Here is a 25379-nt window from a genome sequence, read left to right as displayed (position 1 = left end):
ATAGAATTCAAGAACCTGTTAGATCTATGAATCAGCAGAGAAGTAGCCAGTGAATAAGTGCCTTCATTAATGACAAGGGGCAAGGCTCATAAAGTTGGATACCACTAAGTTTAAAGTGTATGTAACAGGGGTGGACTGACAACTCATGGGGCCCCCGGGCAACAGGGGATCATGGGGCCACTGTGTCCTCGCCCACACTCAAACCACACCTAAAAAAGCCTATAAAAAGGTACCAGGGGCAGCTCATGGGGCCCCCTACTGACCCTGGGCCCTTGGGCAGTGCCCGAGTGCTCAAAGGGTCAGTCCACCCCTGGTATGTAAACTCTATTAGTAACCCTCTTGCAATAGCTCTTATTCTGTATGTTTATTACAGTTATCCAGCTTTTTATTCAATTGCTGCTAGCAAAGGTGTAGTACAGTGGTCTCCAAACTATGGCCCGCAGGCCAGATGTGGCACTTTGCCTGCGTTTATCGAGCCCTTAGAGCTGTATTCCTCCTATTGAAATAAGGCACTACTTCTTCCACTGACAACAAGGATGGAGAGCTATTCACCCCACTGGCACCATAGATGGGACACTATGCCTCCCACTGATACCCACTGATCATGGGGCTCTATTCCTTCCAATGATACCAATGATGGGGCACTATTCCTTCCAATGATACCAATGACGGGGCACTATTCCTCCCACTGATACCAATGATGGGGCACTATTCCTCCCAATGATACCAATGATGGGGCACTATTCCTTCCAATGATACCAATGACGGGGCACTATTCCTCCCACTGATAGCAATGACGGGGCACTATTCCTCCCAATGATACCAATGACGGGGCACTTTTCCTCCCAATGATACAAATGATGGGGTACCATTCCTCCCAATGATACCAATGATGGGGCACTATTCCTCCCACTGATACCAATGATGGGGCCCTATTCCTCCCACTGATACCAATGATGGGGCACTATTCCTCCCACTGATACCAATGATGGGGCACTATTCCTCCCACTGATACCAATGATGGGGCACTATTCCTTCCAATGATACCAATGATGGGGCACTATTCCTCCCACTGATACCAATGACGGCGCACTATTCCTCCCAATGATACCAATGATGGGGCACTATTCCTTCCAATGATACCAATGACGGGGCACTATTCCTCCCACTGATAGCAATGACGGGGCACTATTCCTCCCAATGATACCAATGACGGGGCACTTTTCCTCCCAATGATACAAATGATGGGGTACCATTCCTCCCAATGATACCAATGATGGGGCACTATTCCTCCCACTGATACCAATGATGGGGCCCTATTCCTCCCACTGATACCAATGATGGGGCACTATTCCTCCCACTGATACCAATGATGGGGCACTATTCCACCCACTGATACCAATGATGGGGTACCATTCCTCCCACTGACACCAATGATGGGGCACTATTCCTCCCACTGATACCAATGATGGGGCACTATTCCTTCCACTGATACAAATGATGGGGTACCATTCCTCCCAATGATACCAATGATGGGGCACTATTCCTCCCACTGATACCAATGATGGGTCACTATTCCTTCCACTGATACCAATGATGGGGCACTATTCTTCCCACTGACACCAACGATGGAGAATATTCTTCTTACTAATACCAATACCTCCTATTGCCCACAGGTATTATGTAATTATTTTACCCCCATTGACCACCAGGTCTGAGGCATTTTCTACTTCCACTGGCCATAATCTGTCCCCTCTAAAATCTGAAGGACAATAAACTGGCCCTTTGATTACAACGTTTGGGGAAGCCTGGTGTAGTAAATACTTCATGATTCCAGTTGCAGGTCCATGTTAGCGTCTGTTTCAATAGGGTAGCAGCGCTAATCACAAGTTCCTATTGCTGTGCTAGCATTGTCCCCCTCATGTGCACGCTCCTACGATGTATTCCTAAAATCGATAGATATGTCACCAGTGCATGTGACCTGCTCGAGCTTCCTTAGTCCTGGTCACGGATCACAGCAGCATTGTAGTAACATACCAAAGTATATGGTGCAATGGATGGGTGCAGGGGCGGACTGACCATTTAGAAACTCGGGCACTGCCCGAGGGCCCGGGGTCAGTAGGGGGCCCCATGAGATGCCCCTGGTACCTTTTTCATAGGCTTCTTTGAGTTTGGGCAAGGACACAGGGGCCCCATGATCCCCTATTGCCCGGGGGCCCCATGAGTTGTCAGTCCGCCCCTGGATGGGTGTGATATACAACTAGATGTAACCCCTTAATTAATAACGAAAAATTAATAAAGAATAAACTTAAGTAATTGAAACAGTCTATGTAAAAGGGGCAAATAAACAACTTCCACCAGGGAGTAATATCCAGCTACTCCACAGTCTGCAAACGTCCATATGTAAAGCCAGTATGCACTTGGATAGAGAGCTCCACCAGAGACAGGAATGGATCTCTAAAAAACAACCAGAAACACACAAGGGGGTGCCACTAAGTGCAGTATTAAGGGCCCCCCATGACGTCACTTCCGGTTCTGTGCTCCACAGTGGTTTCGCAGACTTCTGGGATCGGCATTACAGCTGCTTCCTGGTCCTCCCTACACTGCTGGTTGCTGCTGAGAATTGACCCTTGGGTGGATCGGCTTCTGCTATTCACAGACTTCTACTGATATGCGCATTGCATATTATTCCATGTGATTGTTCATTTGGCTTTAACATTTAAGGCATCTATTAATTCTGCACTTAGTGGCACCCCTTGCGTGTTTCTCGCATTGTAGTAACGTGACTGCTAAATGGAAAGAGGAAAATTAAATCTATTTTTGACTTGTAAAGTCATATGATTCACATATTATGTCCCTGCATTACAACACGAGTGGTAGAAAAAGGAAAGGGTTTACAGATGCTTGTACAAAACTACCCAGGATTTAGGTCATCTAGCCTGGAAAGGTGACCAATTAAACCTGTCTATAATTTATTTATTTCAGGTACTTATATAGCGCCATCAATTTACGCAGCGCTTTACATATATATTGTACATTCACATCAGTCCCTAACCCTCAAGGGGTGTACAATCTAAGGTTCCTAACTCACATTCATACATACACATACTAGAGCCAATTTAGACAGGAGCCAATTCACCTACCAGCATGTCTTTTGGAGTGTGGGAGGAAACTAGAGTAACTGGAGGAAACCCATTTGGGCACAGGGAGAACATGCAAACTCCTGACAGGTGGCGCCATGGTTTGGATTTCAAACCAATTACTCTAGTACTGCCAGGCGGAAGTGCTAACAATTTAGCCACTGTGAAGCATAATGGTGATGTGCTGGATTGATGGGTAAGAAGTTGAATGGATATAAAGTTCTTATAGGCAGCCCTCTGTCAGCCAGAGTATCCCTTGGGGTCCCTGGAGTGATCACAATAGTATAAAAAAGAATGAGAGAGACACAATGTGGATCAAGTCCGGTACATTTTTACTGACCTTGGGCAGTACTACTGCTTGGACCTTGATGAAGGAGACATATCCCGAAAGCTTGTCCTGAAAAATTGCATATATTTGCTAATTGTATTGTATATACAGGCGTAATTCGGTTTACGAATTTAAAGCGTTCTGCGGGACTTTTCGTATTGCGAAAAATTCGTAAACCGAAACGTGGTTTCCCATAGGAATTCATTGAAAACCAATGAATCCGTTCCGGAGGTCAGAAAAAAGTAAAAAAAAGTCTTTTACCTGTTCAAAACTCTTTATAGAGTGCACTTTAAAGGCATAAATACTGTACAGGGACATGATTAAAAATTAATTTGTAAATGCATTGAAAACCAATGAATCCGTTCGTATTGCGAAAGAAATTCGTAAATGCATTAAAAACCAACGAATCCATTCCGAAGGTCAGAAAAAAGTAAAAAAAAAAAGTCTTTTATCTGCTCAAAACTCTTTATAAAGTGCACTTTAAGGGCATAAATACTGTACAGGGACATGATTAAAAAAAATTTGTAAATGCATTGAAAACCAATTATTCCGTTCGTATTTCGAAAAAAATTCGCAAACCAAGCCATTATTTTTAATGGATTTTTATTTGTAAACCGAAAATTATGTTAACTGAGGCGTTCGTAAACCGAGGTACGCCTGTAACTGCAAATAAAAAAAGCATCATAGACAGTACTCAGTTGTTTCTGTCGCAAGTGCACTGACACGGCTAAAACCACCTCAAGCAAGTATTGATCCTGATAACAAGTCTGAAGATATATCCAATACGTTTCAGTCACCAGCTGTCAAACTGTCAATCTGCAATCTCCAGTGTTCATTCTGTAATCAGACTGGTTACCTGCAATCTTTTAACTTCGTTTTAGACCCTTTGCTATCCTGTATACCCAAATAACTTCCAGCACACAATCCCTGATAAAGGGAGAGTTGTGAGCCCCCAAATTGCATTGAATATGTCCACAGACTTGCTATCAAGATAAATAAACTTTTGTTGGACTCAATGGTTTTTCTCCATGGGCCCTGTGCCATATGGTCATTCTATAACGCTAACATTGGGACACTCAAAGTTACCGCTTTTCACTCTATAGTACAACAAGTAGGAGATCCAGACTTGCACAAGACAGCTGGAGACCTCCCAATTGTGCGGCAAGCCAAACAATTAATTTATAACTAGCAGGGTTGCCCTTTTAGGACTCGATGGTTTTTTTTCCATGGGCCCTGTGCCATATGGTCATTCTATAATGCTAACATTGGAACACTCGAAGTTACCACTTTTCACTCTATAGTACAAGTAGGAGATCCAGACTTGCACAAGACAGCTGAAGACCTCCCAATTGTGCAGCAAGCCAAACAATTAATTTATAACTAGCAGGGTTGCCCTATTATTGGACTCAATGGTTTTTTTCCATGGGCCCTGTGCCATATGGTCATTCTAACATTGGGACACTCGAAGTTACCGCTTTTCACTCTTATAGTACAACAAGTAGGAGATCCAGACTTGCACAAGACAGCTGAAGACCTCCCAATTGTGTGGCAAGCCAAACAATCAATTTATAACTAGCAGGGTTGCCCTATTATTGGACTCAATGGTTTTTTTCCATGGGCCCTGTGCCATATGGTCATTTTACAATTCTAACATTGGGACACTCAAAGTTACCGCTTTTCACTCTATAGTACAAGTAGGAGATCCAGACTTGCACAAGACAGCTGGAGACCTCCCAATTGTGCAGGCAAGCCAAACAATCAATTTATAACTAGCAGGGTTGCCCTTTAACCTGCTGTTCTATGTCAGTAATATGACCGCTTTACCATCACAGGTATGTGGAATTGACTGTTTTAAGAGAAAATGTAAGTCCTGGTGTCTGTATAATGGCCCATTAGGCTCTGACAGCCAGAACAAAAGGTTTGCACCCCCTCCCCACGTGTGTCTTAAAGCATTTATTCCCTCCAGTTCTTCAGCATTTCATCCAACACAACTCACATCTGGAATCCATTAACTCCGGCTGTTTAGGCTGCTCGCTGCTCAGAACAAGTCTTCTAATAATATCACTAACAAAGCCCTACGGTGTACAAACAATGGATGGAAAACATCGCAGCAGGCTTAAATTAGGAGAAGAATGTGAGGTTGTGCTGTGGATCCTATTCTATAAAACTATCAAGTGTTGGGTGTTTATGCATTAGCTGGGTCGGAATTGTTGATAAATTCAATGCTGAGAAATGAGCTAGAGCTAAAAAAATGTAGGCTCACTAGCCACCTATCTAGGATTTGTTTTCAATATACAGTATACGTATATTATACAGTTGCAAGAAAAAGTATGTGAACCCCTTGGGATTACGTGGAGTTTTGCATGAATTGGGCATAAAGTGTGCTTTGAATGTCATCTAAGTCACAACAATAGAAGAACACAGTCTGCTGAACATAATACTTCACAAACATTAGATGTTGCCATGGTTTAATTGCACATAACATGTAAACATTCACCGGCTTACCTCATCACACTCACCGGCTTACCTCATCACAGGCTATCCCCGCTTCAGTCTACCCTGAACTCTGCGGCCAGACTCATCCACCTTACCAACCGCTCCGTATCTGCCACCCCCCTCTGTCATTCCCTCCACTGGCTTCCGATTGCCAAATGCTTAAAATTCGAATTACTAACATTGACGTACAAAGCTATTCATAACGCTGCCCTACTGACCCCGGGCCCTCAGGCAGTGCTTGAGTTTTCAAATGGTCAGTCTGCCCCTGGCCCTGTCTGCTCTCAGACTTCTCAGTGCCACCATGAACACTTGTGGCCACTCCCTTGCACCCACAAGGACTCCTCAGGAGGGTGGAGCCCAGAACCCTGGTCCTGACTCTAGAAGAGAGCCACACACACCTGACCCATCAGTCTCCTGGCCATTCCCAAAACCTGGTCCCAGGATTGGAGATTTCATCCCTCCCAAATCACTTTGAAATCTCAAGGCTCCAGGTCCCAAAATGGACTTACAAACAAAGGAGGAAAGCCACTTTCCTCTGCATCAAACACGTACCCTGGAGCCCCTCAACCTGCCTTGTTGAGAATCCCGGGTGAAATACCCTTTTTATATCGTGACTGATCGCCACACTGCCACACATGTAAGACCAAGAAGTGCAACATGTTACTGAAGATTTATTTTCTGCATTCTCACCTCTTTTCCAAAAATGTAGGCGCAGTCAGAGGAAAACATGCTGAAAATTTCATCAGGACATTGTCACAATGGAAAAACAGTGTCATGCCTGATTTCCATCAATGTTGGCTGACTATGGTTGGACACTGCAGTGAGAAGCAGAGGACACTGAGTACAAACCAAAATCAGCAACAAAACTCTTTTAGCTCCGGTGAACTCTTGCAGCGTGTCAGAAACATTAGACAATTAAATATATTATAGTCATTAAAAGTTCATTTCATATTTCTCAAGATTCCTACGTGATGCAGTCACTCTGAAATTATATTTGTGTTCAGTCTGAAGGGGGTTTATCATAACCACCAACATTTTTTAAGTAAGCAAAACTTTTGAAAGAAATCTCTGTCCAGTGTATTAGTAGTTAATGGCAGTAACCCCCTTCCCCCACAAACATTGGTGGTCAGTAGACATTTCCAGTTTTTTTCGATTCATTTATCAGAGGAAAATATCATTTTTGGAAATTTGGATGTATACAAATCTCCAAATGGACATAGTAATGTCAACGAATTTGCAAAAAGTTATAACGAAATGAACAAGTGGATTTGTTTCATTCGTTTTATTTGGATCATGTCACATGATGCAATAGTAGTTCGATCCCATGGGGAAATGAATTAAATTTTTGGAAGTCATTTGATAATTTGGATAACCATTGGATCTGTTAAGTGTATTAGTAGTTAATGGCAGTAACCCCCTTCCCCCACAAACATTGGTGGTTAATAGACATTCCCATTTTCTTTTGATTCATTTATCAGAGGAAAATATCATTTTTGGACATTTGGATGTATACAAATCTCCAAATGGACATAGTAATGTCAACGAATCTGCAAAAAGTTATAACAAAATGAACAAGTGGATTTGTTTCATTCGTTTTATTTGGATCATGTCACATGATACAATAGTAGTTCGATCCCATGGGGAAATGAGTTAAATTTTTGGAAGTCATTTGATAATTTGGATTTGGATAACCAATGGATCTGTCCAGTGTATTAGTAGTTAATGGCAGTAACCCCCTTCCCCCACAAACATTGGTGGTCAGTAGACATTCCCATTTTCTTTTGATTAATTTATCAGAGGAAAATATCATTTTTGGACATTTGGATGTATACAAATCTCCAAATGGACATAGTAATGTCAACGAATCTGCAAAAAGTTATAATGAAATGAACAAGTAGATTTGTTTCATTCGTTTTATTTGGACCATGTCACATGATGCAATAGTAGTACGAGCCCATGGGGAAATGAATTCAATTTTTGGAATTCATTTGATAATTTGGATTTGGATAACCAATGGATCCGAATTTCATTCCATTCATTAATTCATTAATGATGTCAGTTGATATTGTCCAATCAGCTCATGCCACAATGCCATTTCTCTTGGTGGGTTGGACTATAGCGAATCCGTCCGATTCAAATATATCCGATTTGATAATATATTGAATGTATAGCAATCTTCCAGAAAAAACTTTTCCAATCCACCCAGACCAATCAATATTGTTTTTTTAAATTGTTTTTTTTCTTTTATAAAGTACCTGTTTTACAATTTTTTAAATTGTTGCAATTTAGCGCTACTGATTTACTGCTGCCTCTTTCTACATAGGCACTCATACTTTTGTGAAAGTTGCAGATTTAAAATATATTAAAAATGAATTGTAAAGATAAAATACATTTCCATGTTGAAGCTTGTATGACAGGGGTCTCCAAACTTTTTAAACACAGGGCCAGTTTACAGTCCTTCAGACTTTGAGGGGGCCAAATTGTGGCCAATGGAAATAAGTAAAAAGCAGAAAATACTCTGGTGTCAATGGCAGTGTAAAATGGACCATCATTAGTGGGAAAAATAATGCCCCAGCATTGGTATCAGTGGGAGGAATAGTGAACCATCATTGGTATCAGTGGGAGGAACAGTGTCCCATCTCTGGTGTCAATGGAATGGATAGTGTCCCATCATTGGTATCAGTGCAAGGAATAGTGCCCCATCATTGGTATCAGTGCAAGGAATAGTGCCCCATCATTGGTATCAGTGGGAGGAATAGTGCCCCATCATTGGTATCAGTGGAGGAATAGTGTCCCATCATTGGTATCAGTGCAAGGAATAGTGCCCCATCATTGGTATCAGTGGGAGGAATAGTGCCCCATCATTGGTATCAGTGGAGGAATAGTGTCCCATCATTGGTATCAGTGCAAGGAATAGTGCCCCATCATTGGTATCAGTGGGAGGAATAGTGCCCCATCATTGGTATCAGTGGAGGAATAGTGTCCCATCATTGGTATCAGTGGTAGGAATAGTGCCCCATCATTGGTATCAGTGGGAGGAATAGTGCCCCATCATTGGTATCAGTGGGAGGAATAGTGCCCCATCATTGGTATCAGTGGGAGGAATAGTGCCCCATCATTGGTATCAGTGAGAGGAATAGTGCTCCATCATTGGTATCAGTGGAGGAATAGTGTCCCATCATCGGTATCAGTGAGAGGAATAGTGCTCCATCATTGGTATCAGTGGAGGAATAGTGTCCCATCATCGGTATCAGTGGGAGGAATAGTGCCCCATCATTGGTATCAGTGGGAGGAATAGTGCCCCATCATTGGTATCAGTGAGAGGAATAGTGCTCCATCATTGGTATCAGGTGGAGGAATAGTGCCCCATCATTGGTATCAGTGAGAGGAATAGTGCTCCATCATTGGTATCAGTGGAGGAATAGTGTTCCATCATCGGTATCAGTGGAGGCATAGTGCCCCATCATTGGTATCAGTGGGAGGAATAGTGCCCCATTACTGGTATCAATGGGAGGAATAGTGTCCCATCATTGGTATCAGTGGGAGGAATAGTGCCCCATCGTTGGTATCAGTGGGAGGAATAGTGCCCCATCACTGGTATCAATGGGAGGAATAGTGCCCCATCATTGGTATCAGTGGGAGGAATAGTGCCCCGTTATTGATGTCAGTGGAAGGAATAGTGCCCCATCATTGGTATCAGTGGAGGAATAGTGCCTCATCATTGGTGTCAGTGGGAGGAATAGTGCTCCATCAATGTGTCAGTGGAAGGAATAGTGCCCCATCATTGGTATCAGTGGGAAATATAGTGTGCCATCATTGGTGTCAGTGGAAGGAATAGTGCCCCATCAGTGGTTTCAGTGGGAGGAATAGTGCTCCGTCATTGGTATCAGTAGGAGGAATAGTGCCCCATCATTGATATTAGTGGGAGGAATAGTGCCCCATCATTGGTGTCAGTGGGGGGAATAGTGCCCCATCATTGGTATCAGTGGGAAAAATAGTGTGCCATCATTGGTGTCAGTGGAAGGAATAGTGCCCCATCAATGGTTTCAGTGGGAGGAATAGTGCTCCATCATTGGTATCAGTAGGAGGAATAATGCCCCAAGAGCCAGATAAAAGCAAGGAAAGGGCCACATTCGGCCCCTGGGCTGCAGTTTGGAGACCACTGTTATGGAAGATTTTAGTGACTGGATTTACATATACATTTAATACAGTTATGCTTTAATTGATCCCCCCACCTCCTTGGGTGCAGTCTGCGTATGCAAGGGAAACATTCCAACTGGTTCCTCTTCTTATTGCACTCATATGCTGAGGTTCTATTCATTCCTATAGGTGAGTTTTACTAATTGCAGCCTCTAGGCATCCAAAGGAGTCCCAAATGATTGAAGCCAGTAGGTCAACATAGCTGCCAAGCAACTATAAATCTCTGAAAAAGGAAAGCACCGGCAGTCCCTGTATTTCTTTCATGACATATTTCCTTTAACGCAGTATGGTTGCAAGCCAATTAAGCATAGCCTATTGTAACAATTTCTAGTTGATGCAGTAGATGACAAATGGTGGATTGATATCTAATGAACTGTAGTGATAGTTGCCTTTTGAATTCATAATTTGATTTCTAATGCAGATGAAGGAATAAATACGAACACCTGGCTTGTATGGGCACAATCCTTTGTGTTGTTTTTCTTTTTTCTTGGCCAAGTCTCTCTATGTCATCCTGATCTTCCATTATAGAGCACTTCTAGTGAAAAATGGTAATAACATTTCATAATATAGTATTTTCTGTTCTATTCCCTTTTCTTTATTTTTCTGAAGAACCCAGACTAGACAGTGCTATAAATGCCCTCCTAGGCAGATTTATAACTTGACAGTAAAAGCGTAATAAAGATGACTTGTCTGATGTTATGGTATGTCTTTTCTTGGGAAGATGAATTCGTGCTCAGAAATTTCATATTTTACAAATACAATCAAGTAGAAAACCATTTGGAATGTTTTTTTTTTTGGTTCACCTTTACATATCATCAAATATATTCACTGAACAAAAACCTAAATTTCAGTATCCCACAGGAAATCAGAAATCATCTTTTTGTGACTTGATGTTTGTACAACCTGACAGAATAAGCCTGTTAATCCATTCTAAACATCTGCTTATTTTACCTCTTGGGCGGCTTGACGGAGAGAGCTTTAGTGGAGGTCTGTCAAGAAAAAAAGTCATCACTTGTGGGGAAAGTGCAGCACGGTGTGGTGGAAGTAACGACACAAAGAGCAATGTATTGAGAAACTTTTAAAATAGTTACAACAGCCCGGTGGGATGGAACGCCCATCTGGGAACTCACAGTGAATGCAGCGGAGAGTGTCAAGGTCCTACCTTTTCCCAGAGGTTATGTTACTCCATGTGCTGGCATCCATCTTGGATTTCTGCTGAGCATGGTGGGAATCTTTTATGCCTTCAGGTCTCTGAGGTCCATCCCCCAGAGGGGTGTGACTGAGTACATATAAGCCTGTGATCCGCACATGCTCTTTGCACTTGTGTCTTGTGTCTTTGTCTTGCTACAGCTCTGTGTATACTCTCGTGACTCTTCTGGTATCTGACTCGGCTTGTGACTAAGACCATTCTATGTGTTTCCCTTCGATCTGACCTTCCGTTGCTGAACCCGGCCCGTGACCTGTGATTCTCTGTCTACTGTTCTGTACCGTTTTGTCCCGTTGTTGTCGACCCGGCCTGCCTGACTACGCTATTGTCATTCTTACCAGCTACACGCCATTGGCGGCGGCCATTACTGCAGCCGGGGTGTCTCGGGGGCCGCGACCTGGTTCCTGGCTGCGTCAAGTCCATCCCCACCATCAGGGGCCCTGGTGAAGGGCAGCCTGGGACTTAGACTCCGTGCCCTGAGGGACTTCGGTCTGTTGGTGGTGGTTGTCGTCAGCCAGTGCGTTACCCTGCCACTAGGCCTACCTGTCCATTCCACAGCCCTGCCCTGACAGAGAATCAGTGGTGGTAGACCAGAGCTGAAGAGAACACTTGCCTAAGGAGGTGGAGTGCGATGTGGCCAGTCCAACCCAAGAAGGAGCTTGTGGAAGTGTAGACATAGGCCCTACTCTTTCCCTGCTCCTCTGGAACCTTTCCCTACCACTAGTGTTGTCCCTGACGGGCCAGTGAGCTCTCCCTACGCTAGCCACTTTCCAAATACGTGCCAAGACTTAAAAAGACTCTTCTTTACCCAAGATGACCACCAGGGTCACCTGGATGCAGTGTAGCCATTCCAGGGGACTGAGGAAACCATAGAGAAACCAGGTTTCTTTTGGCTTCGTCATCATCTCCAGTCAAGCTCCACCTACAGTTGAGGAAACAGACTGCACCTGCCTACAAACTGAATGATGTAAGAGATAATCACGCTGAATCAAATGTAATCCACATACAATTTAATATGGATTTTTTAACCTGACTTTTTGGATATCGTATGTAGGCAACATGTTCTTTATATTGATATATATAACAACATAGGCTTGGCTTAAAGTAACCCTGTTAGCTAAAAAAAATCCAAATCAGTCAATGATCACTGCAATAGAAGAGCTTGCATACTTATCTCTCTGGTAGCTCGGGTTTTATACTTTTTCTCTTTTCAAGTGCTGCAGGCTCTATAAGATTCTTCAGTATTTAAAACTTCCAGGAGTGTTGGATGCCTCTGTCCTTTGCTGTGTGTTGTGATTTCATCCCTCAAACCCTGCATTAACAATGAATCCTAGCAGTGACATAGTGACAAATGGGTCAGAGGATGGAACCATGCCATGTGGTGGGAAACAACAACTCTTATGGATGCTGTAGCAATGGAATGGAGGGAAGGTATGACCTTTGAAACCGTGAGCATAAAACGTTTATCCAGATTTTCCTTTTGCTTGGAAGGATCGATGTACTTTTAATACCATGATCCTTTCAAAGTCCATGTTACCTAAGTATAAAACTTATTTCTCCTTTGAGATCTTTGCTGTGTGGCCTGCTGGGAGCTGCGCAGTCACCACTTCAAAGGTTTCATGGCTAGGCTCTTCTTTTTCCATGCTTCACACCACAATCCCCAATCTTTCCTGAGAAAAGGTCATCCACCATTGATGTGAAAAGTTAACAGCCTTTCCATAGAAATGGAGAAGGATTGTGGCCTGTATGCATGTATGCAAGAAGAGCCCAGTTTTAATTACGGCTGTGATTCTCCCAGTTAAAATACAGTTCCACTTTGAAATGTTTGGTGCCAAGGTAATAGTAGTACCAAAGTTATGACCAGGGGTGGACTGACAACTCATGGGGCCCCCGGGCAATAGGGGATCATGGGGCCCCTGTGTCCTTGCCCAAACTCAAAAAAGCCTATGAAAAAGGTACCAGGGGCATCTCATGGGGCCCCCTACTGACCCTGGGCCCTCGGGCAGTGCCCGAGTTTCCAAATGGTCAGTCCGCCCCTGGTTATGACTGTTGCGTGGTTGATGTTCAGAGTCTGCCTGGATGCTAGATTCAAAGTTTATCATGCCTCCAAACTTTGTGAGATGGGAAAGAAGGAGATAGTATAGCACAAAGTATATAGGCAAAGGGCACATCTGTTTTCCACTACTTTTACTTTATTTAAGCTTTTCAAAGTAGCAGAATGATTTGAGTTATGGAAAAGGTTAGATAAACGGTTTAGTGCAGTAAAACATTTTGGATAGTTAAATATTCATTTTTTATAGAGATCCTTACATCAAGCCAAAAAGAGGGACAATGGAGGAATAAAGAAAGAAAGACAGACAGAGGGATTTGGTCCCAAAGAGGGACAGTCGCTTCAAAAGAGGGACAGTAGTGAAGAATGGTTTAGGAGTAGGTTGAACACAATAGTTTTGGATGAAGGGTAAGGTTAGACTACAGTTGTCAGGCGTTGACAGTTGAGGTTAAAGGATTTGTTTGAAAAATTATCTTTAGATCTTTTATGTTCTTGTCTCCTAGCAATGTTTACTTTTCGAGCAAGATTTTTTAAAACATTTTCCTGTCCTTTAACTTTGATTTTATGATGGAGACCTCGGTGGACTGATTGGAGTGGAAAAGATTTCTTCCTGTAGGTTGTGTCCAAAGTTAGAGGAAAGTAAAGGACCCTCTTGGGTCTTGGGCTGCTACCTTTTGGATGTGGCCTTAAGGTCGTCTCAGAGTACCTTCTTGGGTAAGAGGGAAGGAGTACCCAGTGCCCAGAAAACTACAACTTGTGTTGTGTGGTTAATAAGACATTTATTAGAAAAATGTCAACAAGTACAGTAGATCTAGCCAATGTGTTGTTGCATGCCATTGGATGGGAATGACTCTGCATCCTTAGCCGGTACTCTGAAAATCCACCTCCGGAAATCCTCTAATCAATTTATCCTGTTGAGAATCATTCCAATCAATAGCATGCAGCAACAGCCCTGGAGAAGAGAGGGTCCATTCCCCTTAAAACATGTTGGCTAGATGTACATGTTAATTTAATGAAAAAACACTAAACATTTATTGCAGCATGATAAGCGGGTATAAAATTACAAAATTAGGAAAAAAGGGGAGACCTCACCACCACCAACAGAGACAAACAGAGGATGGAAATGACGTGGTCATCCGGGATGACGCCGTGCGCTCGAGAGTGCCGACACCTAAGTAATAATGCAAGGCCTGTGGGGAGATGGAAAATTCATGCACTATGGGAATATATAGTGGGAAGGGAGAGAAAAAACCATGAGAAACCATAATATGCAATGCTGGAGGACACAGATAGAACTAATTGCGACCATATCCTATATATCTCATGAGCAGAAAATAAATCAATTAATTAATACAATCATAAATGGAGGCAGCAAAAAGAAAATACTTAAAGTAAATGTGTCCATGATGAACAGATAAATGGAGTGATTCTCAATAGAGCCATATACATAATTTGAATGAGGACCTGAATGGTAATACTTGTCCAAAGATATAAATGGCCATAAGCCTATATGGGTGACATGAAATGGAAGCCAGACAGGACATTCACCCCCCACAGCAAAACCCAAACAAGGGATGCGAAGTATATTGTGGGTTCCACTTGAAGCAATAATGGCAATATAAATGATGGAATTTCCGCCAGTTGGATTTCACACACGGTCGTTTTCTGGAAACCAGGCAGTGTCAAGACGCACATGGTATGACGCTGGATTTAGCAATCATTCAGTAATTAGATGAAAACACTGATCTCACAATCTTCAGCCCTCATGCATAATGAATATTGCCCTCCTGCAGTCGTGCCATCTGTATGATGAGTTAACTATGACCTGCAGGTAGTCCAACAACCATACTTGTATACATATAGTTATGGGAAAAGCATGGAACCAAACAAAATTTTAGCTGTCTGTAAGGAGTTCATTCTGACCTCTATTGTATGAGTTGCCTTTCTATGGCAGTGACCACCAATGTAAGAGGCACTGATCACCAATAAATCAGTTTTAGTAAGAGTTTCCAAGACTTGAAAATGTTTTAAGGTTCTCCAGGGTTCAAAAGTTGAGAAAAAATGATTTACAGTATTGTGCCTCCTTCCATAATGGGCAGCACCATGGGTTTATATTCCGGAGTGACTTTGTGCTCTTTGTTTTCTTTCATCCGGTCCTTGGGGCATTATTCCATCCACTGACACCAACAATTGGGCATGTATCCTCCTATTGACACCAACAATTGGGCATATGCCCTCCCTCTATCACCAATAAAGGGGCTCAATTCCTCCCAATGACAACAACAATGGGGCACAATTCCTCCCAATGACAACAACAATGGGGCACTATTCCTCCCAATGACAACAACAATGGGGCACTATTCCTCCCAATGACAACACCAATGGGACACAATTCCTCCCAATGACACCAACAATGGGGCACTATTCCTCCCAATGAAGCCAACAATGGGGCACTATTCCTCCCAATGACGCCAACAATGGGGCACTATTCCTCCCAATGACGCCAACAATGGGGCACTATTCCTCCCAATGACGCCAACAATGGGGCACTATTCCTCCCAACGACAATAACAATGTAGCACTATTCCTGCCAATGACAATAACAATGGGGCACTATTCCTCTCACTGACACCAAGAATTGGTCATATGCCATCCCACTGACACCAGTAAAGGGACAAAACTTCTCCTAATGACACCAACAATGGGACACTATTCCTCCCAAAGACATAAACAATGGGGCACTATTCCTCCCAATGACGGCAACAATGGGGCACTATCCCTCACAATGATGCCAACAATGGGGCACTATTCCTCCCAACGACAATACCAATGATGGAGCACTATTCCTCCCAATGAAGCCAACAATGGGGCACTATTCCTCCCAATGATGCCAACAATGGGGCACTATTCCTCCCAATGACGCCAACAATGGGGCACTATTCCTCCCAATGACGCCAACAATGGGGCACTATTCCTCCCAATGACGCCAACAATGGGGCACTATTCCTCCCAACGACAATAACAATGTAGCACTATTCCTGCCAATGACAATAACAATGGGGCACTATTCCTCTCACTGACTCCAAGAATTGGTCATATGCCATCCCACTGACACCAGTAAAGGGACAAAACTTCTCCTAATGACACCAACAATGGGACACTATTCCTACCACTGACACCAATGATGGGGAATTGTTTTCTTCTACTGACACCAGGGAATTTTCTACTTCCACTGGCCTCAGCCCGACCCCCCCACAGTCTGAAGGACAGCATACTGGCGCTTTATTTAGAAAGTTTGGAGACCCCTGATCTAGATTAAAACCAGTAGATTTAAATACATTTGAAATTGGAAGGTACCTTTAACAGCAGTAGCTGAAATTTCTTCTGTGCACTGAATCTTATTAGCATTGAAACTTGGATCTTGGAAACCTGGATTTAGATATTAAAATAACATATATTACAATACTGGCGTGCATAGCTGGTAATCCCCTAATCCACCTCAGACAGGCTGCTTTGCCATGGAGCAGATAACATCGCTCCCAGCCTCCCCTCCCTACTCACAAGGTTAGCTACAGGCAGCTGACAAGGGGACGGGGCAGGGAATAATGCGGAGCACAGGAAGTGCTGTTTCGGCTTTGGGAAGTGACCGCATTTACTCATGTCACACGGCCATTGTTCCGTGATCATATCAGCTTGTAGGTGTCAGCAGTTGTTCAGAGGAAAGGATCTTTTTTTCTGTCTCTGGCTGGCTGATCATTCTGATTTTTGTTAGTGTAATTCTGACCATGCACAACTGACGCGCCACTTTAAAAAAAATATATAACAATTTAAAGGATTTTTTAAGATATGCAAATAAAAGAACAGCTTGGTGTAAATAATGTCATCAGTGAGTTAAAGTGAATGTACAGTACAGCTTCAGTTTTTTTCAAATTAAAATATGGAGGAAACTTGTGCAGGCACACTCCTGGGTGGGGCTGTGTATGTCCATAGACACACACAGCGTGGTTCGCCCCCCCCCCCCCACTCCCTCCTCCAGAATTGGACTAACTGCATCAGGAGCCAATGGCTTGCCCTGCTCTTAGTAACAACTGTGAATGCAGAAAGGGAGGAAAGCAGTGCAACTCTAGTGATAATTAAAGATCTATATAGAGGAATCAGGACCTCCTTCCTCCTGCTGGTGATCCCTCTAGTGGTATAAAGTTCTATACAGAGGAATCGGGACCTCCTTCCTCCTGCTGGTGACCCCTCTAGTGATATAAAGATCTATATGGAGGAATCAGGACTTCCTTCCTCATGCTGGTGACCCCTCTAGTGATATATAGATCTATATAGGGGAATCAGAACCTCCTTCCTCCCTCTGGTGACCCCTCTAGTGATATATAGATCTATATAGAGGAATCAGAACCTCCTTCCTCCTGCTGGTGACCCCTCTAGTGATATAAAGATCTCTAAAGAGGAATCAGAACCTCCTTCCTCCTGCTAGTGACCCCTCTAGTGATATATAGATCTATATAGAGGAATCAGAACCTCCTTCCTCCTGCTGGTGACCCCTCTAGTGATATAAAAATCTATATAGAGGAGTCAGAACCTCTTTCCTCCTGTTGGTGACCCCTCTAGTGATAGCAAAATCTATATAGAGCAGTGGTCTCCAAACTGCAGCCCAGGAGCCAGATGAGGACCTTTACTTGCCTTTATCTAGCCCTTGTGGCACTATTTCACCAACTGGCACCAATGATAGGGCACCATTCCCCCTGCTGACACAATCAATGGGGCACTATTCTTCCACTGATACCAATAATGGGGCATTATTTCTCCAATTATCCATGATCCCCTATTGCCCGAGGGCCCCATGAGTTGTCAGTCCGCCCCTGCTCTTTGACACACAAGACACAGAACAAATGATAAATATATATATATATATATATATAAAAGGAAACTTTTCCATTGCATATGTTAATTTGAGCCCACATTAATGGAGAACTTTATTAAATTCATTCAGAGCAACTTGGCAATTAGCTACTGCTGAGACAATGAACGCTTTGTTCAAGGCTAATAAAGGAACAGTAAACCTTATGGTATGCTGCAGTCAGGAACATCTAATGTACAATACAGCTTACAAAGTGCAATGATCAGGGGTATGTAATGTACAGCACACCTTATAGAGGGCAGCGGTCAGGGGTATGTAGTGTACAGTACAGATTACAGAAGGCAGTGGTCAGGTGTATATAATGTACGGTCAGGGCAGGGGCGGACTGATCATTCGAGCCCTCGGGCACTGCCCAAGGGCCCAGGGTCAGTAGGGGGTCCCATGAGATGCTCCTGACACCTTTCATAGGCTTTTTTGGGTGTGGTTTGAGTGTTGGTGAGGGCACGGGGCCCCATGATTTCCAATTGTCCAGTGGCCCCATGAGTTGTCAGTCCGCCCCTGGGTCAGGGGTATATAATGTGTAGCACAGCTTACAGAGTGTAGTGGTCAGGGGCATGTAATGTACAGCACAGCTTACAGAGTGCAAGTGGTCAGGGGTATATAATGTACAGCACACCTTATAGAGGGCAGTGGTCAGGGTTATATAATCTACAGTACAACCTACAGAGTGCAGTGGTCAGGGGTATATAATGAACAATATAGCTTACAGAATGTAGTGGTCAGGGGTAAATAATGTACAGCACAGCTTACAGAGTGCAGTGGTCAGGGGCATATAATGTGCAGCACAGCTTACAGAGGGCAGCAGTGGTCAGGGATATGTAATGTACAGCACAGCTTACAAAGTGCAGTGGTCAGGGGTATATAATGTACAGCACAGCTTACAGAGGCCAGCACTCAAGGGCATGTAATGTACAGTCAGGGGTATATAATGTATAGCACAGCTTACAGAGGGCAGCAGTCAAGGGCATGTAATGTACAGTCAGGAGTATATAATGTACAGCACAGCTTACAGAGTGCAGCAGTCAGGGGTATATAATGTACGGTCAGGCATATATACTGTACAGCACAGCTTACGGAGTGCAGCAGTCAGGGGTATGTGATGTACACCACAGCTTTACTGAGTGCAACAGTCAGGGGTATATACGGTACAGCACAGCTTACAGAGTGCAGCAGTCAGGGGTATATACGGTACAGCACAGCTTACAGAGTGCAGCAGTCGGGTATATAATGTACGGTCAGGCATATATACGGTACAGCACAGCTTACAGAGTGCAGCAGTCAGGGGTATGTGATGTACACCACAGCTTACTGAGTGCAACAGTCATGGGTATATACTGTATACCACAGCTTACAGAGTCCAGCAGTCAGGGGTATGTGATGTACACCACAGCTTACAGAGTGCAGCAGTCAGGGGTATGTGATGTACAGCACAGCTTACAGAGTGCAGCAGTCAGGGGTATGTGATGTACACCACAGCTTACAGAGTGCAGCAGTCAGGGGTATGTGATGTACACCACAGCTTACAGAGTGCAGCAGTCAGGGGTATGTGATGTACACCACAGCTTACAGAGTGCAGCAGTCAGGGGTATGTGATGTACAGCACAGCTTACTGAGTGCAGCAGTCATTGGTATATACTGTACAGCACAGCTTACAGAGTGCAGCAGTCAGGGGTATGTGATGTACAGCACAGCTTACTGAGTGCAGCAGTCATAGGTATATACTGTACAGCACAGCTTACAGAGTGCAGCAGTCAGGGGTATGTGATGTACAGCACAGCTTACAGAGTGCAGCAGTCAGGGGTATGTGATGTACAGCACAGCTTACACAGGTCTATCATGTATAAATTGCAGAGTGGTCAATGTAGCGCCCGCTTACATTGGTGGTCATTGGTGAAGTGCCATCATAGGTTGGTGGTCAGTGACAGCTTATCAACAGATCGTTGGTGTTGGTGGTTACTTTACTGAGAGAGAGAAGCTCCAAAGGTCACGTGCTGCTTGCTCGGTGCTCTTCTAAAGAAGGCACTTTGGTGCCTGAACTAATCAAGCACTACACGGCAGATTTTTCTGACCAGCTCTGCCTTTATAAATGTGTGTTTAAAGGCAGAGGATCAGTTTGACTGCCAGGACATTTGCATTCTGAAATGGAGAGGTTAACAACAGCAGCCTACATATTCCTTTCAGCACAGTTCTCTTGCACGCTGTAGATTATTGCTCATTTTCAAACAGTTGTATAAAGAAAATAGTGATATATTTCATAGCATAAGGTCCAATGTGCGTCATATTGTGGTCAGAACATCTATTTTTTAGCAGCGGTGTGTGTAATGTGGCTTTGTAATTTTTTTTTTTTTTTGCTGTGTTGACCATTGTCAGGGTCTCTGGATGCCTAGCTGTACATGAAATATTGATGGTTTATGTCTATCAGCCTCTGGTTTCCTTATCCTGCCTTTCAGTCGATAATTCTGCTGTAAGCACAGGCACACGAATGAATGGAAAGGACACTTGGGGGGTCTATTTATGAGGCAGTGAATACGACTGCAGACGTACTCTGATAGGGAATCAATCACTGTCCTTTAAAACACGGTGAATTGAAAGATTCACCTGTATACTGTACAGGGTGCGGCAACATAACTTCCTTTTTTCAAAACGCAATAAAACCCATTTTATGAATCAGAATTGTTTTTATTGTCTTTAATAATGTAGGTACATATCTAAAGTTCTGTTTTACACAGTTTTGAAAATCATATCAGGTAGGTGATGCCCCCCATTGTCCATACACTGAATAAGCCGATTTCTGGTGTTTTTCATGACCCTTACCAGCATAGCAGCGGGTATGTTGGCAATTTCTGCACGGATGTTGGCCTTCAGGTCTTGTAGGGTCCTTGGACGGTTTACATAAATGTGGGATTTCAAAAAACCCCACAAAAAAAAGTCGCAAGGGGCCAAATCGGGGGAGTGGGCTGGCCACTCCAAATCGCCCCTTATTGAGATGAGGCGCTCCGGGAAGTGTTCCCTTAAAACAGCCATTGATGCTTTTGAAGTGTGAGCTGTTGCTCCGTCCTGTTGGAACCAAATGTCCCCTAAGTCCAATTCATCAAGTCGTGGAAAAACTAATTCCTCCAACATGTTCACATACCGGTCTGAATTCACTGTCACTGTGACCTCATTTTCTTCAAAGAACCAGGGACCAATAATCCCCGCTGAGGCAATTGCACACCACACTGTGACTTTAGATGAATGCAAAGGCCTTTGATGCAATTCTCGAGGATTGGTGTCGGCCCAGTAGCGCATGTTCTGTTTGTTGACGCATCCAGTCAAGTGAAAATGGGCTTCATCACTGTAAAAAACAATTGCGTCCTCAGGGACGTTTTTGAGTACTGCCTCACATGCGTTCCTCCGAGAATTGAAGTCGCGTTCGGAGAGTTCCTGCACAATCGCCAACTTGTACGGATGGTAATGAAGGTCATCGTGAAGAATTCGCCTCACTGAACAATCTGAAAGTCCAAGGGCAGACGCATGTTTGGGCGCAGAACGCTGCGGGGATTGCAAGGTTGAAGCTCTCACTGCTTCGATGTTCTCAGGTGATCTGATGGGTCGAGGGACTCCAGTTCTTCGTCTTGTCGTACTCGCGGTTTCAACGGTTCCAACGCATGATGATGACTGACCTGGAAGAGAACAAAAACTTTAGAACTACGCCTGTCGCCTGAGACCACTCCCGCCCCGCTATGGCCGATACAGCCTGAATGGCACGCATTTCAAAAAAGGCAGTTATGTTGCTGCACCCTGTAGAATCTGTGCTGAAAGTCAGATTCTCTGTTTCCAGCATGGAAACACTCACCTCTAGCACAAAGTAGACATTCAACACACACAAGAGAGAAGGGCAGCAGTCAGTATGGGACCCCACAAGTTTTAATGGCGGCCCTGGCTGTGTACTCTAGCCATGATTGAGTGAGAGGGGCATGGGTTGGCATGACCAAGGCTTCACATCAGTGGGTCTCCAGCCTATACATGGATATCACCCAATGGGGTTGATTTACTAAAACAAGAGAGTGCAAAATCTGGTGCATGGTAGCCAATCAGCTTGTGCAATTAAGCTTTGAAAAAAACCTGATTGGTTTCTATGAACAACTCCACCAGATTTTGCACTTTCCAGTTTGAGTAAATCTCCTCCATTGGGTGATATCCATGTATAGGCTGGAGACCCACTGATGTGAAGCCTTGGTCATGCCAACTCATGCCCCTCTCACTCAATCATGGCTAGAGTACCACAGCCAGGGCCGCCATGGTGGGGTCCCATACTGACTGCTGCCCTTCTCTCTTGAGTAAGGCTGAGCCAACGGTTTGGTCTGAACCTGAAACATTTGCTGTTTTGGTATTTGGAAAAAACACCTGAACAACTGCCCACTTGGCTCTCAATATATGCTAGAGCCAAACGTCATATATGGAAGCTCTTTGGATGCTCCTGTAGCTAAAGGGGGAGGGGGTGGGGTGAGGTGGGGAGAAAAACCAGAGCTTAAAGCGGAGTTGTAGTGGAATAAAAAAAAAAGATAGCAGCTACAAAAACTGTAGCTGCTGACTCTTAAAATGCAGACACTTACCTGTCCCTCGATCCAGTGGCGGTGTCCTCACCATGGATGGTTTCACTGGCAATCTTCGCTCCCCGGTGCCGACATCTTCAGTGTGGGCACCTGGTTGTGACAGCGTGTGGCTTCACAGCTGGGTGCCCACTTCACTGCACTTTGTGAATGGTCCCATAATCTTCTGGGACCTGTCACGTGTCCCAGAGGACTACGGGGAGGGAGGACAACTTCCGCTTCCGATCGCCTAGGCGATTGCAGTGGAAGTGGGAGCGAGTTCTTGTCAAGTTCAGGTACCCGCTCTCCAAAGGTGCCAATCCTTAATGGGGAATGGGGGACAAGGGCTTAAAGCGGAACTTCCCATTTTTGGGTGGAGCTCCGCTTTAACTGCCAATTTTTTGCCCCAGTCTCAAGTGTAAACTAGGCCTAATAGATTTGTTCACTTGTTAACAGTTATCTAAGCTCTCTCAATCAATATTAATTATTTTATGTAACTAGTCTTAGTAAACAGATAGGAAGGTATATTACATTTACTTATTTTACGTTTTTTTTTTTAAATTTTTTCAGTTGCTTCCTGGTTTCTGGCCTAGGCCAAAATGATGTCATACATCCCATGAGTATTGATGGCATTGTTTTCTTTCATCTGGATGAAGGGGGAAGGAGTTGTCCCAGCTAAGCACACCCTCCTGCCCAGGGGCGGACTGACAACTCATTGGGCCCCCGGGCAATAGGGGATCATGGGGCCCCTGTGTCCTTGCCCAAACTCAAAAAAGCCTATGAAAAAGGTACCAGTGGCATCTCATGGGGCCCCCTGCTAACCCCGGGCCCTCCTGCAGTTTCCAAATGGTCAGTCCGCCCCTGCTCCTGCCATCCCCGAGCCAAGGGAAGATGGATTCCAGGAAGTCAATGCTACAGGAATCATCTGCACTTACTCAAGATGGCTGTGGTTAGGCGGTTGTTTTTTTATTTCTCAGCAAAATAAAGCATCGAGACATGGATGGATGGGGGGATTTTGCTTTGACTATTAAAAATGAATACATTTTAATTTGTGCTGCTTATAGACAGTTAAGTTCCGCTTTAACCTAAACCTTTTCCTAATGAAATCTGGGGGCTCCTGACCTTTTTTTTTTTTTTCAAAATTCTTTGAAAACCTTCTGGCTTCCGGAAATGTGAGTCACTGCCCTAAAAAAAAGTATGTGGATCCTATTTATCTGCATACCTGTCCTAGAACACTGGTGTCCCTATGGTTCTAATTTAATGGTGAACATTACAAGACTGGTCATAGTAAGGTCTAAGTATGACTCATTGTTCCATAATGACTGCTTTCCTTCCTCAACGTCATAGGGTTTTTTTTATTTTCGTCTATTCTCCTAGTAGCTCCAGGAGTATTTACAGCAGAAAATTACTGCTTCCAACTTATTTTGTCTTTTTCGTAAACAAGTCACAAGCTTGGCTGTTTCTTCTGGCAGAAGAACACAGGAGCCTTAACAGTGAGTATCAACAGTTTACTTATAAGATGAAGGTACAGAGCTACTAATAGTGTGGGCGGTGTGGGTCCTGTAGCTGGGAGCATGTCTTTTTCATCATATAAATCAATAAAGCGCATAGTCAATAGAATGAAGTCATTTGGGTTGATTTACTAAAGCTAGAGAATGTAAAATCTGGTGCAGCTGTGCATGGGAGCCAATCAGCTTCTAACTTCAGCTCGATCAATTAAGCTTTGAGAATAAAACCTGTAAGCTGATTGGTTTCTATGCAGAGCTGCACCAGATTTTGCACACTCCAGTTTTATTAAATCAACCCCAATGTATTTAGAGATCAATTGCATGTAACACCCCAGTCGCACTGGGTGCGACTTGGCATGCGATTTGCATGCCCTGCGACTTGCAAATCGCATACCAAGTCGCACCCTATTGTCCGCAATTACAACGGTCATATCGGTGCGGTTCAGACTTAGTCAAAGCCACCCTGATTTCTAAAGTAGTACATGTACTACTTTTGGTGCGATTTGCATAGACATCTGTGTCAGATGTTTTCCAAGTCGCACCTGAAAATAGCATGTCCCCCAACTTTGAAATCGTGCGACTTCCTTGTAAGTCTCACAATTTCAAAGTCGTGCTTGATGTGACCGGGGTGTAAATGGACATTTAGTCTAATATATGAACAATGTAAGTGCCATCTTAGGGTTCATTCACACCAGATGTGTCATCTCATTTTTTTTTTAACGCAAGGACCTGTAGAAAATAAGGTATCTGAAAGGGAGCAGTTTGCGTTGTGCTGATATTATTATAATACAGTATTTATAAAGCGCCGATAGTTCGCTCAGCGCTGTACATTACAAAGGGGGACAGAACATGTGACAGAACAATAACAATACAATGCAAAACATGAGGGGATCGAGGGCCCTGCTCTTTCGAGCTTACAATGTAGGAGGGAGGGGATGGTGGCACAGGAGGA

The 25379-nt window shown here is 43.8% G+C and overlaps 1 protein-coding gene across 1 annotated transcript in view; it reads left to right on the top strand.

Moving 5' to 3' along the window:
• The first annotated feature begins 24380 nt into the window (after window positions 1-24380).
• Window positions 24381-25379, top strand: part of LOC149443833 (tetraspanin-4-like) — a 122724-nt gene continuing 121725 nt past the window's right edge. Inside the window, exon 1 of the mRNA XM_089655155.1 lies at window positions 24381-24412. The gene's annotated coding sequence lies outside the window, so the exon portion shown is untranslated. The remainder of the gene's footprint in view (window positions 24413-25379) is intronic.

The sequence above is a fragment of the Staurois parvus genome, unplaced genomic scaffold (genome assembly GCF_062004578.1).
Source record: "Staurois parvus isolate SC_StPar_1 unplaced genomic scaffold, SC_StPar_1.0 ptg000827l, whole genome shotgun sequence".
Classification (NCBI taxonomy): domain Eukaryota; kingdom Metazoa; phylum Chordata; class Amphibia; order Anura; family Ranidae; genus Staurois; species Staurois parvus.
The sequence above is the reverse complement of the archived record's forward strand: the minus strand, read 5'-3'. Positions and strand labels throughout refer to the sequence as shown.